The 6731-nt window shown below is 44.7% G+C and overlaps 1 long non-coding RNA gene across 4 annotated transcripts; it reads left to right on the plus strand.

Annotated features, from left to right (window-relative positions):
• Positions 1-2041: 2041 nt before the first annotated feature.
• Positions 2042-4015, plus strand: LOC125548019. Of its 4 annotated transcripts, none has more exons than XR_007300875.1 (4): positions 2042-2200; positions 2532-2762; positions 2946-3033; positions 3836-4015. It is a non-coding gene; the product is annotated as an uncharacterized LOC125548019 (long non-coding RNA). The 4 variants fall into 4 exon arrangements; XR_007300876.1 differs by having other exon boundaries at positions 2092-2200; positions 2634-2762; XR_007300877.1 differs by having other exon boundaries at positions 2099-2200; positions 2627-2762.
• Positions 4016-6731: the final 2716 nt, after the last annotated feature.

Raw genomic sequence — 6731 nt, forward strand, 5'->3', positions numbered from 1 at the left:
GTCACAAATCCTCAATAATGTGCAACTCTTTTTTACCGGCTCTGAGATATTGCATAGTGATGTCTCACAATTAAGATTATTACTGTGAAAAATAACTGACCTCATGTTATCTCATGTACTTTGGTACTGCCTTCACATAAGAAGCTGTACACTAGAGGCAAGAACATGATGTGTGTGTGTGTGTGTGTTTGTGTGTGTCTTTGGGGAGGCCAGGGAGGGGGGGTAAAAACCCCTGGGTATGCATTCTTCACTTGAACAGATTCGATAATTTATCCCAATACTCTCTTTGTATTTATGTCTTTGAGGAAATCCTATGATAGATATATTTTGTCCGTTGTTTCATGCATTCTTCAGCTTTATGATTAATACTCCGAGAAATTTGAAAACTTTAGTCATTAAATATATGTCCCAAGAAATTTAGAATGGGACCATGGGATTACCCCTTTTGAGGGTTTTCACCTTACAGAGGAAGAAATTTAACATTTTTGTTTCCAATATCAGTTTCCCTGACGGATTACATACAGGTTGTTATTTTATTTACAAACATGTCAAGTGTGGTTTTTTTTGTTTTCTGTAAAGATCATTCACATCTATTTTTTTGTTCCTCCCATCTGGATTTCTGATTTGATTCCAGAGTTTGGAGGTGGATGTTACTAAAGGGAGGAAGTTGATCACAAGTTTTCTTTCAGCAATTGGTGAGTTACAGGTCATCCCCATCTCACATCACTAAATCTGCAACTCATGCTTTTTCTTGCTTGATATTAATTCTCGATATTCTTGTCACATCCTTACAGGGATATCATGTGCATATGTATGAGTCTGCTTTGCTTCGGATATATGTGTGCCTGAAGATACAATCTTACATGCATTTTCTGTATGATATGATCACTATTTCATTCTCTGCGTGTACGTAGGTTGCAAGAATGAGAAGGCTCCTCCGTGCTTAACAGGAAGAGACAGGGTCGCAGCCGCACCACACGATGGCAGGCCATGGCGAGCCGCACCATACCAGGTGGGCTAGAGCGAGCTCCAGCGCGAGCGAGCGCACCCGTCGCCCATGCTGGCGGTGTCCCAGCCACGAGCAACAGGAACACATGGTCCCTGACCACAGCTGGATCTCCGCCTTCTCCATCCACATGCGTGCAGCAGGAACTAGCAGTCGCACGGGTCTGAGCTCGGCCTCTCAAGTAGGGTTGCTTCCATGCTGTAGCTATTGGTCTTTTCTCCATTTCTCTGAAGATGCTTGCTATCTTCAGATCTTGCCGAGTGTTCGTCTGAGATTCACTGTCTTGATTTAGTTAGTGGTTTGGATAGTAGTACTCCATGAATTTTCATTTGATCCGCTGTCTGTTGCCGCCGCTGGTAAATTGGATGATTGGTGCAGTTTCACATCCCTGAACCCAAACCCTAAGACTTAGTTCTGAAATATTCAGACCATATTTACTGAAGTGTGTCAGTGTTGGTTTACTTGTGATACTTGCTCCATTGTTGTGTTTAATCATATTGTCCGATCTTATCATATGCTATGCTCGCCAAGTTCAACTATCAATATCTAATTTCTCATCTGATTTTGACACCTTGCTCTTCTGCAGTTTTGTTTCACTTTTCAAGGATGAGTATCTTTACTTTGAAAATGAACTGGTCATATTTCTATTCGAAATGAAGTGATGTTGCTTCCCAGATAAATAACTGAATTCTCTTCTACTTTAGTAGATTCAGTAACTTTGCTTTAGAGTTGTTGTTTAACAGTAGCACTACCCTTGAGTAACTAGATCAATGGCTGCCACTATGTAAATCTTAGTTCAAGTACATATGATAATCATGGTTCTTCTGTCTTGGTATGATGATTTTATACATGCCAACAAGCAACCATGCGATATGTTTTTACTTCTGCACCTAACATCATGTTTTCCCACAAAAAAGTACATGTGCCGCGGCAATCATGCGTTTTATCATTTTAATAGCCAGTCAAGTTCGTCCTTCAAATGATACAGAAGGCAGTCAAGTTCCATCCTCTAATTTCTTGTGATCATTGTAGGACCAATTAGGATGTATACTTGAAGGAGTGAATCTACTGGTTCAGCTGAAAATTGATCTCTATTTGGTTTTTGTTTTTGTGTTTGGTTTTGCCGGCCGCTCGTCCTTCGTATGCTCATCCATCTTGGCTGCTCTGCTTGCCTGCTTCTCCACTCTAACTCAGGTAAATGGACTGTTCTTTAATTTGCCTGGGGAACAACTCTTCTTTTACCTGTCTATTCCATAGCATGCCGGTGCACTGACCACTTCATGTCCATTTATTTATTAGGTTCTGCGATCTCTTGTGTTGCTGCATCCTGATCTTCTGCTTTGTTGCATCTCTGTTCTGCCATCGAGGTTTGCTTGCTTTCTGTCTAGCTAAAATGCATATTTCCTTTTCTATATGTGTTGTCATGGTGTTTAAATTGCTGATCATTTTAATTTTCTGGATCTGGCACGCCATCGTGTATTGTTCGGCCTCGTCCCGCTTATATGTCATGCTTGTGTGTGAGTAGAATGCGTCCGCTTATTTCAGTCGTTATACATGTTTTGGAGGTCGTGGTGGCGGCGTAGTGCGGTGTGCTTTATGACGCTTTCGTATCTGTGCGAGGTTGCAGAGGACGTGTCTGTACTTGCTGGGGTAGAATTCAAATTGTGAGGGATGGTTGTGCTTAGATTTGGTCGCTGCTGGTCGGTTCTTGAGTTCAGCGCATGAAAACGTGCAACTGCTATCAAGCGAACCACAGGTAACTGAACTTCTGATTTGGTGATGTAGACATAGATCTAGTTGATCCCAACTGCTGGAGTATTTTAGTTCTATTGATTTGTAGCATCTATATTATTAGATATACACTTACGGATGTGCTTCTTTAGTGTGCCTTCTCTCATCTCACAGTAAATTGTTTTGTTGTTCTAAATAATTGCTGTAGGAGGGAGCAGCAGGCATAGAAGAAATCCCAAGCCAATTTTGCTCAGCTGTAGCATCTTCCACTGACAATAAGTCTGCACAGCAGCCTAGTGAGGTTTGTTCTTGCATTTAAAAACATAAGTCTTTCAATTGCTCTCTACTCGCTGGTAAAAAAGCATAGCGAATTTCCTTTATAAATACCCAACTGAAGAATACCTTAGTTAAATCAGTCAATAGTGAGTTGTATTACTAGAGAGTAGAGACGTAAGAAAACGCCCTTAGGTGTGACACTCTACGTGGTTACCTTCTTAGTCCCAGCTATTGACATCATACTGAGATCACACTCTGCCAAGCAGAATGTTTGTTTCTATGTACTTCTGGATGCTAATTTACTGTTCTTGATTTTCATGGGGATATTCCTTCATTATTTGGTTACCTGTCAATGCTCGGTCCTTTTTCCCACCTTGTGCTTTGACTTCTTACATTTTTTCCGTCTAAGTTATTAGGCTACTGCTGCCTGGTTTGCGCATGATGAACCACTGGTTATGATGCACTCCTGGCTGGTCTGCCTTTTTTATGCTTTTTTAGTGACAACATTCAGACTTAATGTTTATTACTTCATTTCAGAGTTTTAAATTAAGACATCATGGTCAATTTATATGGTTTTCTGAAGTTTCACCTTCCCTTTGTCATATTGGTTTGATCAAATCAATGGGAAGCCGGCATTACTTTGATGTACTGACCTACAGTCTTATTAAGTTCTCCCTCTTCAAACTAATACAAGACCTTTTAGATCACTAAAATAGTGATCTAAAAGGTCTTACATCTTAGCGCACATTTAACTACTTTATTTGCTGTACTATTGTGGATGTACCGCAGAATAAAGCAGTCCTCCATTTTTCTTCTCTGTAGGCTGATGTTCTTGCTCAGTATAAGCCAACAATGGAGAAACTGACCAAGCTATCTTTCATGATCAGTTACACACCAAGCCTATATTTTTGCTGCTTCTACATGTTGCTATGATGGTCATTCAGCCCATTTTCTTGAACCTGCACTACAACGAGAAATTTGGGCTGCTTCTTTGTGGCTTCCAAACTTGAAATGTTTGTTTGGAAGTTAGTTTAGATTTTTGTTGTGGATTCACAGCTTCTCACATGTACCATCCTCTTAGACCTTTAGATTTACAAAGAAACTAAATCAAGATGTGGTGGTATGGTCTCAATAGTATAACTTAAAGCCTTCCATGCTTTATATTTTCTCTGAAATTTGCTCTCCAAGAATCATGTATCTATGTTAGATCTGGTGAGGAAAGGCGACTTCCAAGCAGAGGATGTGGGAGTGTTGACCACACTTGGTTTTCGACTTGGGTGTCTAAATATTCTCACAATACTTGGCTCCCTCTCGGCCTTTGCGCCATTGGCACAACGAGTCATCTAGTGAACTAAACAGCTCAAGGACTTAGTGGAATTGCTAAGTCCCTGAAAACAGAATTACCAAGTGCCTCACTTAGCAAGCTTGCACTAGTAACCACACACATCACAAAAATACATGGGTTGCACCTCTGGAAAGATGACAAAATCCTTAACAAAACATATGTAGAGCTTATGGTCATATCATGCACACAATAATCATGGCAAAAATGACAAATGTCTAAGATGGAGTAGCAGATCTGACAATTAACTCAAGTAGCCCTCTTCTAACAGCATTTCGGGCATCAAGATGAACTCAAATGAAAATGATGCAGTGGAATGAAATGATGTATTCTCTGAGACGAACATTTTGATATGCTATATGCATGAATCGGAGCTACGGATGCAAAGATACGGGGCCTTGAACAGGGGCACTTGGATCTGCAATTTCGGGACTTAGAGAAAATCAACCTCGCGAAAATTAGGGTTTACTGTTCACGCAAGATCTGGATCCGGCGCAAACACTGTAGCACGGCGGCTCGAGGTCGCCGGCGAGAAGAGGAGGCCGGGTGGCAGATTGCCGGCGAGGAGAGTCGAGGACGGCGGCGGCCGGGCCTTGGCGCGGCGTCCGGGGAGGCGGCGGCGGAGCTCGGCTCCCGCGGCGGAAGACGGCAAGGCGGCGTGGCGCGGCTCCGGCCGGCCGGCGGACGAGCAGCGGAGCGGCAGAAGGACGCGGCGGCGTCGGCCACCGGAGTCGAGGGAGGCGGCGGCGCTCGGGCGTGGGGCGGATGGGCTCGCGGGGGCCCCGAGCGGGCCTCGCGAGCCTTGGGCGGTGGCAGGCGGTGGACGCCACGTGGCGGGACACCACTGGTGCGGGCGGCGGCGGCGATTTTGTCCGGCGCCGGCGGACACGTCCGGCGGGGCGTGAGGTGGATTTAGGGTTTCGGGGAGAGGGGATCCGGGATATTTCGAGGGGAACCTATTTATAGGCTTATAGGGAGCTAGGAGAGTCCAAATGAGGTGCGGTTTTCGGCCACGCGATCGTGATCGAGCGCTCCAGGTGATGGAGCAGAGTTAGGCGGGTTTTGGGCCAAATTGGAGGGGTGTTGGGCTGCAACACACACGAGGCCTTTTCGGTCCCTCGGTTAACCGTTGTAGTATCAAACGAAGACCAAACGATACGAAACTTGACAGGCGGTCTATCGGTAGTAAACCAAGGCTGCTTGGCAAGTCTCGGTCCAATCCAGAAATGTTTGATCCCCACACATGAAAGAAAGGTAGAAATGACCACCGGAGGAGAACGAAGCGCCGGAATGCAAAACGGACAACAGGGAAAATGCTCGAATGCATGAGATGAACACGTATGCAAATGCATTGCACATGATGACATGATATGAGATGCATGACAACGATCACAACACACGGAGACAAAGACCCGAACCCGAGAAAATAAAATAACTTAACACCGGAAACAGCAAGAGTTGGAGTACAAATTGGGAAAGTTATATCCGGGGTGTTACAACACTCCACCACTACGAAAGGATCTCGTCCCGAGATCTACGACTAAAATAACGCCGGGTACTCAGAACGGAGGTGATCCTCGCGTTCCCAGGTAGCTTCACGGTCGGAATGGTGTGACCACTTGACTTTGAGGAACTTGATCGACTTGTTGCGAGTCTTGCGTTCAGTCTCTTCAAGTATAGCAACGGGGTGCTCACGATAGGGGAGATCTTCTTGGAGCTCAATGTCCTCGAAGTTGACCGTGCGGTCAGGCGTCTTGAAGCACTTTCGGAGTTGAGAGACATGGAACACATCATGAACATTTGCAAAGTTTGAAGGAAGCTCGAGTTGATAGGCGATGTCGCCTCTCTTGCTGACAATCTTGAAAGGTCCCACGTATCTAGGGGCAAGCTTCCCTTTGATACCGAAGCGACGAGTACCCTTCATAGGAGAGACGCGGAGGTAAACATGATCTCCGATCTCGAAAGCCAAATCACGGTGCTTACTATCATAGTAGCTCTTCTGGCGGGATTGGGCTGCTTTGAGGTTATCTCGAATGACTTTGCACATTTCTTCTGCCTCTGTGATTAAGTCATTTCCCAAAAGCTGACATTCACCGGTTTCAGACCAGTTGAGAGGGGTACGACACTTCCTTCCATACAGAATTTCAAAAGGGGCCTTACCCGAACTTGCTTGAAAACTGTTGTTGTAGGAGAATTCAGCATAAGGAAGACAATCCTCCCACTTCATGCCGAAGGAGATCACACAAGCCATGAGCATATCTTCAAGAATTTGGTTGACACGCTCGACTTGACCGCTAGTTTGAGGATGGAAAGCTGTGCTGAAGCGGATGTTGGTGCCCGTGGCCTTCTGAAGAGAATCCCAAAACTTGGAGGTAA

Source organism: Triticum urartu, chromosome 3 (genome assembly GCF_003073215.2).
Source record: "Triticum urartu cultivar G1812 chromosome 3, Tu2.1, whole genome shotgun sequence".
NCBI classification, from domain to species: Eukaryota; Viridiplantae; Streptophyta; class Magnoliopsida; order Poales; family Poaceae; genus Triticum; species Triticum urartu.